The following is a 23,039-nucleotide window of genomic DNA, read 5'->3' on the forward strand; positions in this document are numbered from 1 at the left end:
CCATAATATCCCCATGAGACGGACCATTTCCATGCGCTAAGACACCTCCCTGTCACCTCCCAGGAACACCTACCACATTTTCAATACACTTCTCTGTGCGTTCATAGCGGAGGGTGGGAGGCGGGCTCAGGCTGTGTGTTTACACACACATTGCCGCCAATGCGGCGGCGATGTGTGTGTTAATCAGCAGCCAATGAGAGTCATACAGACTCTCATTGGCTGCTGCTGCACACACATCACCGGGCGGCATGTGTGTTAATCAGCAGCCAATAAGAGCCAGACAGGCTCTCATTGGCTGCTGCTGCACACACATCGCCGCCGAGCGGCAGCGATGTGTGTGTTAATCAGCAGCCACTGAGAGTCAGACAGACTCTCATTGACTGCCGCGGCGCCCACTGCAAGAGGTGGGCTGGAGCTCACTCATGAGCTCCCGTCTTCCAGCTCCTGCAGTGGGTAATGGGAGAGACGTCATGATGTCTCTCCCATAATGCAGAGCACGCCAGCCTGGGAGGACTGACGTGCGGACGGTGGCTGGAGTCGGAACGTGGATTCAGGTAAGGGTATTTTTTCATTTTATTTACTTGTGTGTTTGTCGTGGACGGGACAGGAACTACTACTGGGGGGTACCTCTACTGAGGGCACTACTGGGGGGTACCTATACTGGGGCACTGCATAGGGGGTGTGGACTACTACTGGGGGCACTACTGGGGGGGAACTCTACTGTGGGCACTGCTAGGGGGTCCTCTACTAGGGGCACTACTGGGGGGCAGGGGACTACTACTGGGGGCATTGCTGGAGGGGACCTCTACTACGGAGACTACTACTGGGGGCCTGCAAAAGGGGGACCACTACTGGGGGCACTGTATAAGGGGCACTGCTGGGGGCCTGCATAAGGGGGACCACTATTGGGAGGCACTGTATAAGGAGAACTAATGGGGGGCTGCATAAGGGGGAGCATAACTGGGGGCCTGCATAAGAGGGACCACTACTGGGGACATTGCATATTTGGGGTACTGTATAAGGAGCACTACTAGGGCACTGTATAGGGGGGACTGTATAAGGGGCACTGCATTAAGGTGCATAAGGAGTGATGAGAAAGGGGTGTGTCATGTTGACACGCCCCATTTTTAAATGACCACGTCACTTGTGACCACGCTCATTTTTGGTCGCACACAGGGGGGGGGGGCGCTCCATTTTTACATTTGCCCTGGGCTCCAAATACCCTAGTTACGCAACTCATGGTGCCACTTAGATATATGCACAGAAAGAAATCATTCCCCTGTGGCCGACATTGGTAGTGCATCCACCCCTGAATCAGCCACTATGAATGTATTTACGTGTTCGTTACAATTGTTAAAGAAACACTCAAATTAACTGGGTAGGTTAAGTTCCCTTTGTTAAGAACTTATAAAGCAAGGTCATCTTGAGGGTCATTTGAGCAGATCAGCCATACAAGGGCATCACTCCACCCCCCCCCCCTTTTTTCTATTTGGTATGACCCCTCCCTTTCATGCACCTGAAGAGTACTGCCAGATTGCTTTGAGCAGCTGCCATTTTCTGTTTGTTGTTATGAGATGCATGAATGAGCCAGCATTAGGAGGGCATTCTGGTTCTAGTAGTGCTAGTTGGAGTTCCCAGGGGTGACTCCCAGGTAAGCTGGCTCTTGGATGGATTTATGTATGTGCCTTGATCATGAGGTCTTATAATTGGTAAATATATTACCTGTGGGGTGAGCGTTTGGGCGTAGAGCCCTTGGGGCTACTCTGGCTGGGCCTCCTCAGGGTATCACCACTTAATACACACAGTCACTTTTCATATAACCTTTTATGTTTATTTTTTATTCATTTAATTTTTTCACATATATTTTAACCCTTTTTCAACACTTTAATTATTCTCACACATCTATACTTTACACTTCACTTTCACCCTTTTTCCCTTTTCATATGATCGTGGTAACAGGGGAAGGTGCTTGAAAATGGGGAGTGGAAATCAGAACGCAGGCGTGCTTAAAGGTAGCAAACACCAACCCCAAGAATAGCGAGCAGTTCATACCCTTGTCGATGTACTCGATTAATCTAATAAATAGCGGACATGACGTAGGATGCGAGCGGCCAGGGGGCGTATTTTTCCAAAAAACGAACACAAGTTTTGTTCGCTCGTTCAGACATAGAGGCGTGAACAGACCGCAAACAGCGAACGGTTCATTTGAATAGCCACCCCTTGTTTTAGAACGAACGACCGCAAATAGCGAGTGGCTCTGAATGAGGGCCTAAGTTCTGGCCTTGGTAGCTCTGGGCTCATCTCCTGGGCGGCTCAGAAGTCACCCTTGTCGTGATCTTTAAACTGCGATGCAGTGGCATGACATCATAGATCACGCTACCGCACAGCTCACTGCAGTGGCTGGTAACTCGCTAAGACTGCCATGCGCTGCTTGTTTTTTTTACAGTGGGAACCAATGTGTGGGTTTTATTTAGGTAATATACTGTAAGAATGGGCAAGTGCTGCATCAAAATTGAAATGCATCATAATTTAAGAACATTTATGGACTTCACAAACCTGAAGTGAAGGAATCCAGGAATTGTAATTTTATGCGGAAGTACTATAACATAGCAGTGAGTAACGCTAGCAGTGTACTTGTTCCTAATCCCTGAAAAGTAATTAAAAAAATCATAAATACATAAAGAATAGGAAAATTACTTTAAATAAATAAACATAAAATATGTAAAATAAAATATAAAAAAATATATTTTCTAAAAATGTATTTTCTTCTGTTATTGCCATTATGAGAGGGTGGTCACAGAACAAGGATTTGCAGGGGAAGCTATCGTCTGCGAGACCCGGCTTATGACCCTTTAATGAATGGACTTTTTAATATAGAGGCCACAGATCAGCCTCACAAGCCGCGTAGAAGATAGTTAGAAGAACACAGAGACAGTGGCGATACCCCTTACCTTCCTTCAAAACCTTCAGAAATCAGTCAACCATTTCATCTGGAATGGTAAACCACCTCAGTTATCTTCGTCCATCCTTAAAAAACCTATTTCCAAAGGGGGATAGAGGTCTCCCAGATTTTAAGCTCTACTATTTAGTCTCACATTTTTCCCAAATAGTGTCCTCCTACTCTCCCCATGGAACGTCCTCCTGGCTTGATATTGAATCTAGCTATATCATTTCCCCAGACATTTCTTCCCTATGGGGCCTACAAAAGAAACACCGTCCTCCTCCCTCTAACCTTCCTCCAACACTCAAATTCCTCCTCCACATATGGGTCTCATACTCACTTAAATTTAATGTTACCACTCTTATATCTCCTCTTACCCCTATATGTTGTAACCCCAATTTCCCCCCAGGTTTACATGCGACCCACATGACATCGTGGAAAACAGCATCCCTCAAATTTCCTGCTGATTTTTGTTCACAAGGGCTCTGTCTCTCTCTCTCAGACCTACAACTGCAATGTCCAACTCAATCTTTAAATCCCTATGAATACCTACAAATACGACATTTTTTAGGCTCCCTACCACAGACCCCGCTTCTCCGTGACCTCACTCCCTTTGAACGGCTCTGTAAATATTACCCTATGTCCAAAGGGATGATCTCTCAAATATACGGTATCCTCATTGATGCTGCTCTGCCTACTAATAATCCCCATGAATCCTCATGGGAGATAGATCTTGGCCCTCCCCCTGTTGAAGAGGCTTTTGATGACATGAGACTGGCAATTTGCTAAAACCTCTATCTCTACCCGTCTTAAAGAAACTTCTAATAAATTGTATTACCGTTGGTACTATACCCCAGTACGGCTCTCCCATATGTTCCCTTCTGCTTCACCCCTCTGCTGGAAAAACTGTGGCCTCCGAGGTACCCTAATTCATATCTGGTGGACCTGCCCGGCTCTTGAACCTTTTTGGACCTCTGTTCATACTTTCCTAAATACGGTCTTTGGAGAACCGATTCCAAAAGACCCATGGACTTTCCTTTTAAATTACCCCTCTCCTAATCTCAGCAACTGCTCTGTTAAGCTACTAGAAGTTTGATTGCCCGTAATTGTAAAAACCCTCTTACACCGACTCTCTCTGCCCTAAAATCACAAATACGACATATAGCGGAAATGGAAAATATTGCCTATTATCTTCATGATAGAGGCCGTATATTTTCTCAAGTTTGGGCTCCATGGCTCTCATATGACAATACTTCACTACCTCTGCTCACTGCGCTCACTACCCATATGTGACTCATGAACGATGGTTGAGTTTGATCTCCCTACTCCGTCTTCCCTATGCAAACCTCCTTCACTGACAGAATATTCTTTTCTCCTGCTTTCCAACTGGCATGTTTTTCTTTCTATCTTTATAACACTTTTTGTCTAGTATTTATTTATTATAAAGGAGAGAGGGAAGGGAAAAGAAAGGAGGGAAAAAAAAAAGAAGAAATATTTTGTTTCTCTTGATAGTCCTGTTCCCAATCCCCCCCTCACTACCCTCCCACCCCTTCTGTTCACCCTCCCCCCACATGTTTATTGTTATTTACTTTATTGAAAAATGGCTCATGTATACTGTTTATTATATTTGTGGGTTTTTTTATGTTATCTTTTTTATGAGCTTTCTAAATAAAGTATTTTAAAAAAAAAAGAAGAACACAGAGAGAAAGCTAAGTCAGCAGCTGCAGAGCATTGTGCCACATTATAAATGATGACGATGATGTTCACAAAAATTATTGGCTCGATGGACTACTCTTTACATTTATTGTTTCATCTGTTTGCCCGGTAATGTGCTGTTTATACCATGAGTCTGCCACTGAATTAGTTTTGTTTGCTTTTCTTGTACCTTACTTTGACACTTTATTTCAGTCATCACATGTTTGGCTGTCTTTACTGTGCTGCCACTGTGTTACTCTGCATTGCTCCGCAGTTGTCCTGCCCTTTTTGCTTGACCCTCTCCTGCCCTCTGACCCCACACTCTCCTCCTGCTCACTCCCTGCATCTCTCCTTCCCCACACTTACTGCTCCTTCCCTTTTATCATTCTCCCTTCCATTCCTCATTCTGCCACCTCAACCCATTGGTGCTCTCCTCTCTCATCACCCTTCTTAATCTAATCCCCATTCTGCTCCCCCCTCCCATACCCCTCTCTCTCTCCCTCTACCACCCCCCACTCTCACACTCACTTGCTCTCTCAGATGTACTAAGCTCTGAAAAGTGATAAACTGGAAAGTGATAAACCACCAGCCAATCAGCTACCAACTGTCATTTTTCAAACACATTCTATAGCATGACAGTTGGGAGCTGATTGGCTGGTGGTTTATCACTCTCCAGTTTATCACTTTACAGAGCTTAGTACATCTCCCCCTCCCCATCTAAAAATAGAATTACTGTATCTAGCTATTATGTATCAAGTACATAAAAAAATCATAGCAGCTGATTGGTTGTTATGGGAAACTTCTCCACCTCGTTTGAATGTGTGATATATATCCCCCCCTCCCCCATACTAGCTCACTCCCTTTCCCTTCTGCTCCTGCCTCCTGCCCTTTCCCCACACTCTCTCCATGCCCCTGCTTCTCTTATACACCTGTGTGCACCATGAACACTGCCAAACTCATCCTGTCCCCCTTCTCACTCCCACACTCACTATTTGCACCATACCCTTTGCGTCCTCTCTCTCCTTCTATGCTGCAAGTCAGGTTTACTAGGCCATCCATGCACTCATTATCTCCCGTCAGGACTATTGTAACCTCCTTCTCTCTGGCCTCCCTCTCTCTTGTCTGTATCTGTTTAAACTATCCTTACCACTGCAGCTTGTCTCATTTTACTCTTCCTCCTCAATGTGAGTGTGATGATTTTTCCTCTTCTTCCTCAGTGTGAGTGTAATGAGTTTGCCTCTTCCTCCTCAATGTGAGTGTGATGAGTTTGCCTCTTCCTCCTCAATGTGAGTGTGATGAGATTGCCTCTTCCTCCTCAGTGTGAGTGTGATGAGTTTCCCTCTTCCTCCTCAGTGTGAGTGTGATGAGTTTCCCTCTTCCTCCTCAGTGTGAGTGTGATGAGTTTGCCTCTTCTTCCACAGTGTGAGTGTGATGAGTTTGCCTCTTCCTCCTCAGTGTGAGTGTGATGAGTTTTCCTCTTCCACAGTGTGAATGTGATGAGATTGCCTCTTCCTCCTCAGTGTGAGTGTGATGAGTTTTCCTCTTCTTCCTCAGTGTGAGTGTGATGAGATTTCCTCTTCTTCCTCAGTGTGAGTGTGATGAGTTTGCCTCTTCCTCGTCAGTGTGAGTGTGATGAGTTTGCCTCTTCCTCCTCAGTGTGAGTGTGATGAGTTTGCCTCTTCCTCCTCAGTGTGAGTGTGATGAGTTTGCCTCTTCTTCCTCAGTGTGAGTGTGATGAGTTTGCCTCTTCTTCCTCAGTGTGAGTGTGATGAGTTTGCCTCTTCCTCCTCAGTGTGAGTGTGATGAGATTGCCTATTCCTCCTCAGTGTGAGTGTGATGAGTTTCCCTCTTCCTCCTCAGTGTGAGTGTGATGAGTTTGCCTCTTCCTCCTCAGTGTGAGTGTGATGAGTTTGCCTCTTCCTCCTCAGTGTGAGTGTGATGAGTTTGCCTCTTCCTCCTCAGTGTGTGTGATGAGTTTGCCTCTTCCTCCTCAGTGTGAATGTGATGAGTTTGCCTCTTCCTCCTCAGTGTGAATGTGATGAGTTTGCCTCTTCCTCCTCAATGTGAGTGTGATGAGTTTGCCTTTTCCTCCTCAGTGTGAGTGTGATGAGTTTGCCTCTTCCTCCTCAGTGTGAGTGTGATGAGTTTGCCTCTTCCTCCTCAGTGTAAGTGTGATGAGTTTGCCTCTTCCTCCTCAGTGTGAGTGTGATGAGTTTTCCTCTTCTTCCTCAGTGTGAGTGTGATGAGTTTTCCTCTTCTTCCTCAGTGTGAGTGTGATGAGTTTGCCTCTTCCTCCTCAGTGTGAGTGTGATGAGTTTGCCTCTTCTTCCTCAGTGTGAGTGTGATGAGTTTGCCTCTTCTTCCTCAGTGTGAGTGTGATGAGTTTGCCTCTTCCTCCTCAGTGTGAGTGTGATGAGTTTGCCTCTTCCTCCTCAGTGTGAGTGTGATGAGTTTGCCTCTTCCTCCTCAGTGTGAGTGTGATGAGTTTGCCTCTTCCTCCTCAGTGTGAGTGTGATGAGTTTGCCTCTTCCTCCTCAGTGTGAGTGTGATGAGTTTGCCTCTTCCTCCTCAGTGTGAGTGTGATGAGTTTTCCTCTTCCTCCTCAGTGTGAGTGTGATGAGTTTCCCTCTTCTTCCACAGTGTGAATGTTATGAGTTTTTCTCTTCCTCCTAAGTGTGAGTGTGATGAGTTTGCCTCTTCCTCCACAGTGTGAGTGTGATGAGTTTGCCTCTTCCTCCTCAGTGTGAGTGTGATGAGTTTGCCTCTTCTTCCACAGTGTGAGTGTGATGAGTTTGCCTCTTCTTCCACAGTGTGAGTGTGATGAGTTTGCCTCTTCCTCCTCAGTGTGAGTGTGATGAGTTTGCCTCTTCCTCCTCAGTGTGTGTGATGAGTTTGCCTCTTCCACAGTGTGAGTGTGATGAGTTTGCCTCTTCCTCCTCAGTGTGAGTGTGATGAATTTGCCTCTTCCACAGTGTGAGTGTGATGAGTTTGCCTCTTCCTTCTCAGTGTGAGTGTGATGAGTTTGCCTCTTCCTCCTCAGTGTGAGTGTGATGAGTTTGCCTCTTCCTCCTCAGTATGAGTGTGATGATTTTGCCTCTTCCTCCTCAGTGTGAGTGTGATGAGTTTGCCTCTTCCTCCTCAATGTGAGTGTGATGATTTTGCCTCTTCCTCCTCAGTGTGAGTGTGATGAGTTTGCCTCTTCCTCCTCAATGTGAGTGTGATGAGTTTGCCTCATCACACTCACATATAAAGACCACTCCCCCTCCCTAAATATCAAACCTCTTAACAGTCCACACTCCTTTCTGTTCTCCCTGCTCCACCTCCGACCACTGCCTCCCCAATACCCCATCACAGACACACTGTCACATATGGCTGCATCATCATAGCCAAGTGCTACATTCCAGGCATAGCACTGATTATGAGGCTGCTGCAGACATCAGATTCATATGTAGGGGGGCGTCACAGGGGCGGGCGTCCGTGTTTAGGTGTACCATAACCATTGGCGTATAGATTCGCCTAATGGCAGATCTGGCCCTGCCCAGCAAAGCAGCTGGTCATTCTATATAAATTAGTAGACATGATGGCAATTTGATTTACAGAAGCAGACATTTGATCATATTGTACATTGAACTTTGTATCTTATTTATGCTCATTTACAATATGTATCAAGGGCATTAAAGACATGTAAAAAGTCACTTTGTCAACAGCTTTTGGTATGTCTGTACTAGATTGTGTCGGATAACAGCTGATTGGTAACATGTTCCCTACAATCATACAGGTATGACGTATTATCTCATATGACATCTATAACTCTGCTCTTGTTCTAGTACAAGCTGCCCTGAAACCAGTTCATTACAGAGTTAAGCAATAAACAGGAGGTTATGGCAATGTGAGATAAACCTTAGCAATAATGCCTGAGGGAGATTCTCAGCCTTAACACTTAAGCTATTACAATGATTTGTGTAAAATGCAAGTTAAGTTCAGACAAACGGATGTGACAATATAATTCATTGTATGTGATTGTGCCATTCAGATTTGTGTTTGTACTAGTGATGTGCAGGCTCGGATAGGTTCGAGTTTGCACGTTGAGTTCGGATTTTTCCCTCCCAAAAAAACGGAACTCAGAAAGAGGCTAAACGTCTTCTTACAAGGACGAACATCATCATTCCTGGACAAAAGTCCAGGAATGATTATGTTCGTCCATGTAAGATGACGTTTAGCCTCTTTCTGAGTTCCGTTTTTTTGGAGGGAAAAATCCGAACTCAACGTGCAAACTCGAACCTATCCGAGCCTGCACATCCCTAGTTTGTACTGTATGTGGCTTTAAGTGGCGTTGGTCTGCTGTGTAGTCTTTTGAACACTTCTTGTTCCATTTCGCCATGTTTGAGGCAGTTTAATAGCAGACAGTCAGGGCCTGGTGTCAGTGTGGTTGTAATGCTGATGTTTGTCGGTGGTCTGCGCATGTGTCTATGTCATAGTGCAGACGCGCCAACTTTCAGTACTGCTGGTGGTCACAGCGATTACTTGCCTACAAAGTATTTGGGTGAGGTATCGGTGAAATGGCAGCTCAAACGCAGGTGCGTCGTAAGTGTTTACGGACCGCGTCTCAGCTTGTGACTGCGATCCAGTACGCAGTAAAAATTGCTCCGGCGTCTCACTTCTTGCTGCTATTCTGCGCAACTATAGAGTTACTCAGAAGGTTGATCAGTGACTGATCGGCGACTGATGCCACGTCTTTGTATGAAGTGGCTGGCATTTGCCAAGCCACCGGTGGGCGTCTCAATACAAATCCCGAAGGCTGCGTCATTTGCACATTTTTGCACAGCTGCTTTATACAAATTCACACCAGCAGCTGCTGTCCCGGAGAGCTGGGCAAGCCCGCAGCGTGAAAACAACAGGGGGCATGACTCGAGGGTTACACCCCTGAAACGGGACATACCAGGGGTCATGGCTTCACGGGCACGAGACCACGTTCCCCCTTTGTGCGTGCCTTTGGCACATGACTGGTTGGAGGTGCCGCACTGGGTGTCACCTCTGACTAATGATGATGGCCGCAGATGGAAAAACAGTAGGCGGCCGTCCATCCACATGAAGACAGACAGATAAATTGGCATAGACTGGCAGAACCTCCCAATAGCGTAAGAGAGCCAGCAGGCTGCTGCGGCTGTAGACTCAGATTGAGGCCTTTGCAGTACAGCCACCTGTGTCTCTGTAGCCCAGGATAAGGAAGGAAACATGACAGATGTAATGCATGCCTATGATCTTGGCCGTAACTTGGGTAGTGCGACCTGTGCCATGCTGTTTGGACCTGTCAATTTTCCTGTTTATTATTATTATCATCCTCAGTTGTAGCTTCCTCTTCTTTTATCCCCATCATCAACACTACTCCCACATGTGCTCAAACTACGGCCACACTATTGAAGGCTATGCCACTTGCTGGATGTACAAATGGGCAGATTCCCACCCAAATAAGGAAGCTTGGGACATTCAATATGGGAGCGAAAAGTCAGTGCTGGACTTTTCGCTCCACATCGGAGCTTTTCCTGGGATAAAGTATCGGGCGGGCGCTCGCTTTATCCCCGTATTCAATTAAAAAGCTACGAAAACGGGAGCCGGCGAAATAGAATCGGCGAAAAAAACGGGATTTACCTGGAATAACTTGTAGGACCCCCCTAAAGCTGTGAAAACATGGGGGATCACTATGGGTACCCCCGATTTTGCCTGCAAATTAAATAGCCGCGGCAAGTGTTTTTTCCCGACATTGAAGAAGTGTTGCAGAAGAGCACTTAGGTTATTTTTTTCATTTTTTTAAGTGGTCCCATCAAATTTGGGGTACATAAAAATGGGTACTAGCATATTTTTATGTCCCTAAAGTGTTTTTCATTTAATTCTGCAAAAATGCACCTGCCACTAATAGCCTATTCTAGAAAACACCTGCCGCATACTTGCAGAATAACCATGAACCTATTTCCCTATTTTTAAATACTTTCTTTTTCTTTTTTTTTATTCACCCCAAAATTTTTAATTCATTTTTTGGGGTGTCCCTATTTTTTTTTTAAACTTTTTTGGACAGTTATTTTTTAAATGTCATTTAAATGCACCCCTAAACCCCAATTCTGCACTTTTTTTCGCCACCTATTCAGTGGTCCCTGTTTTTTTTTTCAAAGACTTTTCAAACCTGCGAAAAGTCTTTGAAATTGAATAAGGGGATAATTCAAATCAGCGAAAATGACGTCATGATTCCGAAATTTTCGCTCTAAATTGAATACCCCTGATAGAATTTGACGGCAGATAAGAACCACTTGGCCCATCTAGTCTGCCCCATTTCATTTATCCTTTTGGCAACTTCAACCCTATGTTGGAGTTTACATAGAATAGGATGCATCGAGCAGGGCCGTAACTAGGGTAGTGCGACCAGTGCCATGGCACAGGGCACCGCAGGACAGGGGGCGCTGTTTGGGCCTGGCAATTTTCCTGTTTACTATCATTCTCACTTGTAGCTTCCTCTTCTTTTATCTCCAGCATCTCCTGGCCTCCCCTATCTCTTCCCTGGCCCTTCCCCATGAGGCCATGGCCCTTTTTCAGGTGCACTATCTTATATCCGTATTTAAAAAATGGGAAGGGGGGGGCGCCAATGCTCTCTCTGGCACAGGGCACCGAAAAGTCTAGTTACGGCTCTGCCTATGATGATGTATAAAAGGCATTTTCATTATGTAACAAGCAATGTGCATCAAGTAATGTAAGGGAAAGTGATGTTAAGTTAGGGAACAGCTCATGCTTAGAACCCGGTTTTCACCAAAGTGTAGGCATTTTTGCCATTTAAGAACTTATTACCGCCTAGATCTGAATGGAACAGTTGCTGATTATTAAATATAATTTATGACATCCAGCTACTGTGTCACTTAATACATACATGTTCCATGTGGAGCATTGTAGGCTGACATATGTCTCTACATTCTTCAACATGACAGTGTAATAAATCTGTAATAAAATAATGTTCTCCCTTATCTCAGGGACCCTACCTATTTTTTCGCCACCTATTAAAATTTGCAGATCCAGCCGGAGCACCCGGGCGTTACGTGACAAACTCTATTTCCGATGAGGCTTTTCTGATGACACTACGGTCACTTGCATCCACTATAACAAATGTGAGCGTTACACTATGGACAGCAGATCCCTTTAAGGTTGCAGGTTGCACAGCTCTGTATTACTCTGTATTACACCGTTTGTATAGACAGCTGTAATATTCTTTGCCACAATAGATATTTGCAGAAACTATATCTCCAGCAGATGTTACATGATGTAACCTGCCAGGACTGAGCAGGGACCTTGAGTTCATCTGTCTGATCCGTCCCAAAATACACAACATATAAGTCTGCAGAGCTTTCCGTTGTGGAATCAGGATTTAGATACCACCTGCATCTATTCAATTATTATATAGCACTCTAGAATGAATTAAAAATACTTTTCCAACCATCTAACTTTATTCACAAGAAATTGTACTAGGTATTTGGACACTGTACAGTATATTCCCACCCACAAGTTCAATTAAATCTTATTTTCGACCAGCACTGCTATACTATTTGTGCTGGTACACCAATTCTGTTCTGCTCCTCTCATCGGCCTCTGCAAAGTTCTCCTTGAATAAATATTAAATACAACCGGTATCTATCGTGGCGCTAGTATGTCTACTTGCAGAAGTCCTAATTCAGTAGAGTTGCCATTGCTTCTCTTCTCTTCACATATCCTTTAGCATTTTCCAGAATTCTTTAGTCTTAGGGCCCCATTTATCAACGATGCATAACCCTTTTAGCGCTTGCTAAAAGGGGGTATATCATCCTTTCTTTATTCAACAAACAGCAGTAATCTAAGATTACCGCTGGTTGTTGCAGCATCGCCCTCACCATCTTTGCAAGCAATGGGGACCCAGCATTGCCTTTCCGGCTTCGGCAAAGCCTTCCAGGCACTGCTGGGTCCCCGCCGGGTAAAAGTGCCATGCACATGTGCAGACAGACCGTCACGTACATGTGCATTACACAGAAGCCCATCGCTGGCAGCATGAGGCTAAAACTCGTTGACAAATGAGGGCCTTACTGAGTAGTGATAATCCTCCCAGGATATAAGCATTTTTGAGTGTATGGTCTAAATTCCAAGAACTGATATCTCTGATACAACCCTTAGAATTTGCTCTACAGATGGATAATATAGAACTAAGGACGTGATTCAGTACGGATCGTAACTGCGATTGCAATAACGATTACTCACGCAGACTCACTGCGAAGGTGTGCTAATGTCTGTGGTCGCAATGCCATATGCAGCCTAACATAAGGACGCCCACCTTACCTTACACACATCCATCGGTAACATCGGTACCATCGCAGCCTCACGCACACTTGCATAAGCTCTGACCTTACTCAGAAATTGCTAACTTCATCGAACGCTATCAGGCCTAAGGCTGCGTAGGGCATGGCAGTGGCTAATTTATGCACGCCCCTGCAGCGGCGTTCAAATTCACTGACATGTCTGCGTTTTGCCAACCACCCCCTGTCACCTCCCCCCCCCCAAATGGTACTTGCTGTCAATCACTCTGCGATGGGTCTGCGTAGTCGCTGTGATCGAAATACCGATCGCAGTGGAGTGAGTCGCTGGCAGTTTATCACTTTCTAATTTATCACTTTCCAGAGCTTAGTACATCTGCCCCTGGGACTTGTAGTGCCACAGCCAGTTGAAGTGTTCTACTGTATGCTGTACCTACCCTCCGGATGAGTAGCCGTGTCATTCTTCAGATCTTAAATTTGGGGAGAGACCCATTTATGACAACTAACAGGTGTGATAGACATTGCTTTTATTAATCTATGATAAAAACAATGCTGCAACATACAGTTATACAGCAAGGGGTCCATCTGCACACACTGGCACAGCTGCAGCCCGGATTGCCACCATCTAAAACCCATATTTTACAGAGCGTTTCAGAGACATTTTAATTAGAATAAATGGCCCTTTGTTTATTCCAGAATCTTCTTTGAACACTGATATACATAGGACTGCAGGAATTATTTTTATTACTGGGTAGACTGTAAGATATTACAGATATAAAATTGTGGGATCACTGTCAGATTGTAATTGTTAGTAAGTAGCCAGTTGATCCATATTTGTGGTATAGTTAATAAGGTTATATTTAGTGTGAAGTTTTAGTTATCGAAATATTGTGTTATTGAATCCAGTACTCCTGTTGTATATAGATTGTGCAGGAGCACATTACTCATATTCTGACATACTGCATATTGTTGTACTGTATGTACTGCATATTACATTGCAGATCTTAGGTGCTGCTTCTGTTTAACCTGTTTATAGTTTGAATCCCAAAAAAACATTTTCAGTAACCCTTTAAGTAAAATTACCCATTCTAATGTACCTCTAGGGTCATTACTAATAAAAATATAAAAATACTTGCCTATGTTTTATCTCGCATTGTCTGTATTTGCTTGGGGAACCCTTGCCTCTCTGCTGCGGTGTGGTCTGAGCCTATAGTTGCTGCTGAAGGAAGAAGTGAGACTGTGGCTCCACTACAGAGGTAATGCCATCTTACACCAGCACCACACTATCTGCATCCTCACTTGTACGGGGTATCACACATGCTACAAAATGATAGCTAGATCTATACTGGCTGCTATGAGTAACACATGCACTTGTCCTCTTTTTGTTTGTTTGTTGAATCCCCCCCTTAGAATGATGAGTATTAGCTTTGCACCAATGTTAGCATTGCACACAACAATCAGAATCTTTAAGGCTTGGGGGAATATAATGAAGTTTCATGGCCACACGCAGCAGTACGTACAAAGCAAGGACAAAGTACAAGGTTGTTTTTTTTACACCTGTACAGACAAACACTAAGAATAAAATATCATAATTCACACTTACACAGAACAAGCACATATAATTGAAGGGAAACATGAGTCCAGGCTTATATTTCCTTAAATTGAGTATATTGTCCTCGTCACGTATAAGAGGCATTATTGAAGTTCTAATATCTAAATTCCCATTACAGTGTTTTCATAGAACAGAATGGAATGTAAATTACCAATATAGATTTTCAATACACAATGTATGTCAGAAATGATGAAACTCAATATATACATATTGTTTATTCCTTTAGAGCCAGACAATAAACAGGAATATAGTATATTAATTTCTGCTCTACTAGATTATATTTCAATAAATAAAAGCTTCACATTGAAATTAGATTATGAGCATAAATAAAGTCTGTAAAATGATTGCCTTAATTCCGTGTTTCAGGTTTCTTGTAAGGAAATACATAAACTCATATATGAGAGAATAATATCTGGGTTTGTTCTCCTTTAAAATGTTTTCCACCTTAAGACAATATCCATTTATACATGCCGTCCTTCAACTTTTCCTAAATATATTGCTTTTCCTATTTGGCTTCCTTCTGTTTTTTTTTTTTTTTAATTTAAACAAAATTGTTTATTTTTGTTGCCCTTGGAAACAATACAGAACTGCTCCAAGGATACAACAGCAGTGCACACGACAGAACTGAGCTACACAGTATCCAAGGGCAAAGGATATAAACAACTGTGGGCCTGATTCAGCAAGGAACGCTATATTGCAATCCATAGTGAATCAGGCCCTCTGTCTGAATGATACAAAAGTTTGGATGAAAGACTTAGAAGGGATAAGGGCCCTCATTCAGAGCCACTCGCTAGCGGCAGTACGCTCGTTCCGAGCGATGTTCGCACATCTGCGCATGCGTACGGTTTTTAGTACGCATGCGCGAACCAGTCAGTGCGGCCGAAAATCGTTGGTACGCAATATAGCGAGGGCCTGCTATTTTGAGTGACAGAATGAGGCGTATGTGGGTGGTAACAGGGGAAGGTGCTTGAAAACGGGGAGTGGAGATCCGAACGCAGGCGTGCTTAAAGGTCAAAACGGGCGTTTTAAGGGAGTGCATAATTAATACAGCAGCGTCATTGACCACGTCACTTGGTTTTTTTTAACTCAGAACTGCTCGCAAAATAGCGGTTGAAAACACCAACCACAAGAATAGCGAGCAGTTCATACGCTGTACGATGTACTCGATTAATCTAATAAATAGCGGACATGACGTATGGTGCGTGCGGCCAGGGGGCGTTTTTATCAAAAAAACGAGCGTATGTTTTGCTCGCTCGTTCAGACTTAGAGGTGTGAACAGACTGCAATTTGCGAACGGATCATTTGAATAGCCACCCCTTGTTTTTGAACGAACGACCACAAATAGCGAACGGCTCTGAATCAGGCCCAAAGATAGCAAAATTTTTAAAAACAGGCTAAAATAGTTGTAAAGTGAAAAGCCCATTTCATTCTACATAAGTTGCATAAGAAGAAATAGCATTGCACTTCGACATACATTTGGTTTGTTATGACATTCCTCACTTTATAACGGAGTTTGTCTATTTTTATAACCTGTAGGAGCCACTGTTGCTATTGCTATTTATGAATGTTTAACTGGGGCTGTAACCTCGTAACAGACAGCTCCTTACAACTAAGGGAAAACAGACCAAAATAATACATATAATCAACGTCAGGTTTTTTTTCCTAAAAAAAATAAATACATTGCTACATGTAAATGAATTTCAATGAAACAATATTTAAAAAATATGTATACCCCTGTAAATAGTTATGAATCATTGTGATAATATTTGATGATGTTATACTGAATAGGGGCACAATGGTTTAGTTTTATTGAATTGAGTGTCCCTGTAAATGTAAACTGGTCAGATGTGGGTTTTATAGGAGAACAATTTATGTATGACTCATTAAGTAAAAGCCAAAAGTTAATGAACAATTGTCTTTTAAATGACAGGAGCCAGAGGAGACAACTTACCGCCATAAACCAATAAACGTTTCCTTGCTCTACACTGTCATGCAAAGTCCAGTGCGCGGTATACTGTAAGTACACAACGATATCTGCTTGGTACTCTTATACTGCTGGTGCGAGTTGGGCTGTTTAGAGGCTGTTGTGTAAATTGTTTGAGCAAACACTTCTTACAACTGGAAAGCAAATAATATACAAAATACATGTTGCATTCATCAGAGCCCGTAACTAGACTTTTTGGTGCCTTGTGCCAGAGAGAGTATTGGCTCTTCCCAATTTTTAACTAGGGACATAAGATGTCACCTGAAAAAGGGCCATAGCTTCATGGGGAAGGGCCAGGGAAGATATAGGGGAGGCCAGGAGATGCTGGGGATAAAATAAGAGGAAGCTACAAGTGAGAATGATAATAAACAGGAAAATTGACAGGTCCAAACAGCGCCCCCTGACCTGTGGTGCCCTGTGCCATGGCACAGGTAGCACTACCGTAGTTATGGCCTTGGCTTTCATTGTAATCTGTTTTCCTGGTATTAATTTCTTCTTGTTAGTGTTTTCGGTATTCAGAATAAGGAACATTGATCTACGGTTACATTGCATGGAGAACCCCGCTTAGATTTTGGAGCTTCCATACTAGGCAGTGGAGCCCATCTTAGGTCCTGATTCACAGGCGCACGCAAACCGCAGGACAGGAGCATTTCATGAGAGGAGGGGGCCAGTGTGCAGTCTTCGTCACGGGCCCCCTCTTCTCAGTCTGGTGGCCATCAGCGCACTAAGCGTAGAATAGGCAGAACTAGAGTGCGCCCAGAGTCTATAGTGTATCATTTTCCCTGTACTGCGCAAAACGATGGGAAAATGGCCGCGGCGGCCATTTTCCAGGCATTTTTACAGCACTGACACGCCACTGACATGGGACTCCGGAGAGGTAAGTATAATATGGGTGCAAGGTGTGCGGTGCATGCCCCCTCTGGACCCAAGATAAATACGCCCCTGCCGCAGGCAGTGCCGATGTTCACGTAGTTAAGCGATTATTTGCTACTGCGCAGGCGTGAAAAGCTCTGGAAACCCTTACGGCGCATGTAAAGATGCTGTTGTGATGGGGACAGACGGTATCCTGGTGGTGACTGGGAAGTGGCCTGAAGGGTACGTGAATAAATATGTCTCACGGGCATGTTATGGTTGTGTCGCGGGCGCATAGGTGACATCAGCTGGGTTCTCAGACGCAGAGCCGCAGCCACAGAGGCCATGTACAGACGAAGACACTACATCTGCCATGCAAATATCGATGATGTGAGCGATGGTGCGCCGATGGTGGCGTGTGATGAATGACCAGCAGCGTTACAGCGCGCAGTGACGTTGACAGTGGACGTCTCAGGGCTGGCACACTCAGACGCAGGCGACTATGCCAGGGGAAGGCTGATACTAGTATTTGCATATTATCACAGCAACGACTCCGTCAACAGACGCAAGAGTGGAGGCCACAATCTTAAGAAAACAAATGGATAAATCTGCAATCTGTACGTTGCATGACGCCTGTGTTTTATTTAGGAATTATTCTTAAAATATTGGATTGTGATTTGTTTTCAGAAGACTGTCTATATGTGACATACTGTATGTATAACACATGCTGTACTTATACCTGTAAAATAACACCTTTGTGATTTAATGCTTATACTACAGGTCAAAATATAACGCTGTGTGACTGACAAGCCTATAACTGAGTTACTCAGGGGCTTTCTAAGTGACAGGATGACAAGTAAGATACAATAATGACTATAACTAGCTGGCAGGTAATCATTTTAACTATTGGATAGGGAATAAGGAAGGAGAAAATGAAAGGCAAAAAATAAACATTCTGTATCTTGTTTTTTTGTTATCCACAATATCCGTCCAGGGGCCGAATTGTGCTTCGTGGGGCCACATAGCAACACTTGGGAGGATGAGAAGATTTTAGCAGCCATTTTTTTTATCACAGTTATAAAATGAAAGCAAACTTCTGGCTAGTTGCTATGGGCAACGCCACCCTTTTTATACAATTACTTTACCTGTGGAACAGAGGGGGTCATTCAGACCCGCTCGCGAGCGCAGGATGCTCGCAAGCGGGTCGATGTTGCCCCACTGCGCAAGCGCACGACGGAGGGAGCTCCGTCGTGCGCATGCGCGAGACCCGGATAGCGACGGGCTCTCCGTCGCTCCGGGTCTCGCACCAAAGGGGGCGTGCTGTCGATGTTGATTGACAGCACGCCCCCTTTGGTGGGCTTGCCGGGGGCGTGGCTGCCAGACGGAGGCATTCCCATGGGAACGCCTACCGTCTGAAGCCGGCCCCACTGACATCACTAGTGATGTCAGTGGGAGTGACTTTGGCTCTGATAGAGCCAAAATCACTCCAGGGCTTGCGGCAACGAGACCCTACCGCAGGGTCTCCGTCGCAAGCCCGATGGACGCGATGGTCTTGACCATAGCGACCATCATCATGGACGCTCGCATAAGCTGTGGGTGGTGACCCACAGCTATGCGAGCGTCCATAAGGCCGCTCCATTTTCATGTAGGACTGCCCTGATTCAGAATGAGCGCTCTGGTCAGAGCGTCCGGCTCTGAATCAGGTCCAGATTTCATAAATGGCCACCCATGTCTGTTCTATTGCTAAGTGATGGATACACTGCTTGAGAACTAACTACAGATGTGTCCTCTGTTGCTATAGTTGCGTTAAACAGCCCTTCTAGTTGCACCTAGTGCCGTGCGCGGTTACTCATGCCGAGTGCCTTTTCGCGCATCTTTTTCACCGCAAATGTGTCTTATTTGCAATTTGTGGATAAAAACGCAGAAGAAGACTGCACTGATTAATATGATATGTGGCGTGCCTATATTCTGTGTGCGACTGCCGCTGTATCTGCATACATAATGCTACGTTAGTCTCAGCGGCTGTTTCACACATTACGTTGCGTTGTGATGATTTAAAGACTCGGCCGCACACAGGACATACACGTGCCGCATATCACAGCGCAGTCTGCTTGTGCGTCTTATATTTGCGTAGAAAAAGACGCCCGGCGCTGGCCAAGTCACACTGTGCAACGCGGCTCATAATGCACGATGGGTAGACGAGGAAGGACAGATCTTTATATACAGTTGTGATATAATTGTATCCTCAGAGCGCCATATCAATTAAGGATAATAATAATATTGTGTCGGTTACAATTACAATAATGTTTTTTCTTAAGTAATTGATATGATCTAATTCTAATTGTTATGAGTATTGATTCATTCTAAATAAAAAATAAGTCTGACTAGGTGATGTGTAGGCGACATGTTCACAAAACCTGTTTATCCCCCTGATCACTACTTCAACGATTTATCAAACCTTCTAAAGAGGACAAATAGAGAAGTTGCCCTTCAGCAACCAATCAGCTTCTAGCTATCATTTATCTAGTACAGTCCATAAAACGATAGCTAGACTCTGATTGGTTGCTTATGAGCGACACATCCACTTGTCCACTGTAGAAGGTTTGATAAATGTCCTCCATAGAGCACATTCTCATCATATATGGCTGCCTCTGTTTAGGGCCTCCATCAGGGGGGGGACTGCCGGGACACTCGGCAGATAGGGGGGGCTGCACGCTCCTACCGCCCGCCGCTCTACCCCCTTGAGGCCCGCTGCTACGACTTGCATTACCCCTTTGAGTGAAAGGAGGAGGGCCCGCTCCAACTGGCACGCCGTGCTATCTACCTGAGACTGATGAATGACAGGGCCAACCCCCCCCACACACACCCCCTATGGCGATGTTTACGCAGATGGAGCGATTTTTTTGCCACTGCGCATGCATTTGAGTTGCACTACGCATGCGTCAAGGTACATTACCGTAGTCACATGGTGCAAGCACACTTACCGACTTTCTTTCACTCATTCCCGGGAGCAGCCAGAGAAGACTCTCTGCTTCGGGGGGCGAGGCCAGCCTATAGCCGGCATTAGGTCCCGCCCCTTTACAGGAAACCTCCCGTGATTTGCGGGTCCGCATGGGGGGCGGGGCTAAATGACACGATTTGCGTCAATTAGCCCCGCCCCCTCCATACGGACCTGCAAATCAGAAAATCTCCCCATCCTGCCCACTTCACTAGGACAGTGGGCAAGATGCGGGAGATCTGCCTACTATTCCGGGGGTGCGGGGGGTCACCCAAAAAATCGTGAGCCTCCCGCGACTCCCAGGAGAGTAGGCAAGAATGGGTGCAAGTCTTTATTTGCAGTGTGATTGACAGACAGGGAGCATTTGGGGGTGGCAATGGGAAGTGTCGGCAAAAAATTCTGCCATGTCTCCACTGTTTAGGGGCGTCTGCGATCTTGTACGCGGTTAACATGGCTCTGGTGTCTGATGTTTGCCTGACATGCGTTCAATGCTGCATATGTACTGTGTATGCAGTTGCGGACAGGTACGATGGCTCAGGTGTGCGTCTCAGTACAAGGTCCGGCCACTGTTGCAGTAGCATATCTTCGCACAGCCACGAAAATCACAGCAGCGGGAGCGTTACCGTACAACTCTGATTTAGGCGCAATGTGCAGGACTAGTTGGCGAGCAATATGTGACCTGATGTGACCATTATGCTTTGCGCTGGAGGAGAAGAGTATGTTTTTTTCAAGTTATCCCATCTCTTATTTTATATACATTTTCATTCTGTTTGTATGAGATGGGCTGGCGCCCACCCTATCTGCACTGGCACCTGTAATCCATTCTACCACAACACACCTGTATTAAACACCTACGACCAGCTGGATTAGAGTGCATGTGGTGCACCGTACACCCTCACTGCAGACATTTGCACACAGTACCAGGGGGTTTATACATGCTTAGTAAGCAATGCCCGCCACTCATATAGACCTATACACCCCTGCACACATTTTGCACATATGAAACATTCTAACTGGAGAGGCAAAATGAAGGTGGGATGGGGCTTTCCCACATAGGCAAAACTCAGTAAGGTCGTGTTCTTGCAACTGCAGACCTGAAAGGAGGTGTATAATTTGCACCTGCTACAAGGCAAGTACCTACACACTGAAGGAGAGGACTTAGGGCCTGATTCAGAGCCGGACACTATTAGCCGGATACTTAAATTGAGCGCTCGCTCTTTGTGGTGTGTTGAAGCCTCTGTCTGAGCAAGCGTCCGAAAAATGCGCTCGCTATTTTGTACAGACGCCCCTTTGCCGTTCGCATCACACGTCATCTCCGGTATTTATTAGATTAATCAGGAACATCGAAAGGCATCAGAACTGCTCGCAGTGCTTGTGGTAGGTTTTTCTTTCCCCTAATACTGCGAGCAGTTCAGGCTAAAAGACAACCAAGTGACGTGGTCGATGACGCTCCTTTACTAATCATGCACTCCCATTAAACGCCCTTTTTATCGTTAGGCACGCCTGCGTTCAGATCTCCACTCCCCCGTTTTCAAGCACTTTCCCCTGTTACCACCCACATACGGTACATTCTGTCAATCAAATTAGAAGCCCCTCGCTGTTTTACGAGTGCACGATTTCCGACCGCAATTACTGTTTTGCGCATGCGCATTACGACCCATACGCATGCGCAGTTGTGCGAACATCGATCGGAGCGAACGAGCGGCAGCTTACGAGCGGCTCTGAATCAGGCCCTTATTCTGCTGATGGAGTGGCATCGCCAGGTCTGTATGACTATGGAGCAGCATATACACTATTTTTTTGGGCATTTACTCCCATTTTGCTACCAACCATCCTGCAGCCCCGAACTGCTTCTCGTACTGTGTACCCCTGATCACCACTTCCTAGTAACCTGATTTGCTGCATTATCATCAATATTTGTTCAGCCCACTAAGTGACCGGCTCCATTGTGTGCAGATGATAGGAACACATTAAAGGAATAAAATGGTGTGAATACTTCAGCATCTAAGATCAAACTCAGTAATTACACAGTTAAATACAGCTTCCCGCAAGCCTATCTGTTACTCACATACAGTCATGTTAGCCTCGGCTTTTCCCAGGTCCCACCCAAATTCCAAGGCATGGTTCACTGGTGGGCTGAGATCCCCCCTCATTCCTTTTGACTGAGATGAAAAAGAAAATGCATTTATTTTAATTTTTGGAGAGGGCTGAAAGACCATTGCCAGTCATACAACATGTGCACGTGCACACCTCAGTGCAAATGAAAGAATATGTATTTACCAGCTCACGTGAACCTTACATAGAGAAAATATGAGAATAGAATAAAATAATTGAGAATTTCACAGCAATTTAAGCTACGTGCAATATACAGTGTTATGGATTTGTCTATTGCAGTCATAAAAACAAAAAGGAAAAAAAAGTTTCTAAGTTGTAATCTAATATATCCTTATGGTCGGTGTCATATTCCTTAGTACATCTCACTTCCCGACAGAGCACTTGCTGCTACTGTATTTTCCTTTATGAACAGGTTTTGTTTTAGGAAACAAATAAATACAATCTGTACCTGTCTATCACTATTTATGAACCATGTAATTCCATGTTTCCCAAACTCTGTCCTCAAGACACACTAACAGTCCAAG

At 44.9% G+C, this 23,039-nt stretch overlaps 1 protein-coding gene across 2 annotated transcripts in view; it reads right to left on the minus strand.

Moving 5' to 3' along the window:
• The window catches only part of KCNJ15 (potassium inwardly rectifying channel subfamily J member 15), a 65,577-nt gene that overhangs the window by 3,075 nt on the left and 39,463 nt on the right, over positions 1 to 23,039 (minus strand). Inside the window, exon 2 of one of the 2 annotated variants that reach the window (XM_088443122.1) lies at positions 2,557 to 2,647. The exons of the other annotated variant lie outside the window; for it this stretch is intronic. The gene's annotated coding sequence lies outside the window, so the exon portion shown is untranslated. The remainder of the gene's footprint in view (positions 1 to 2,556; positions 2,648 to 23,039) is intronic. 2 annotated transcript variants of the gene reach the window in all.

The sequence above is a fragment of the Taudactylus pleione genome, unplaced genomic scaffold, assembly GCF_031769625.1.
Source record: "Taudactylus pleione unplaced genomic scaffold, aTauple2 ptg000327l, whole genome shotgun sequence".
Lineage (NCBI taxonomy): Eukaryota > Metazoa > Chordata > Amphibia > Anura > Myobatrachidae > Taudactylus > Taudactylus pleione.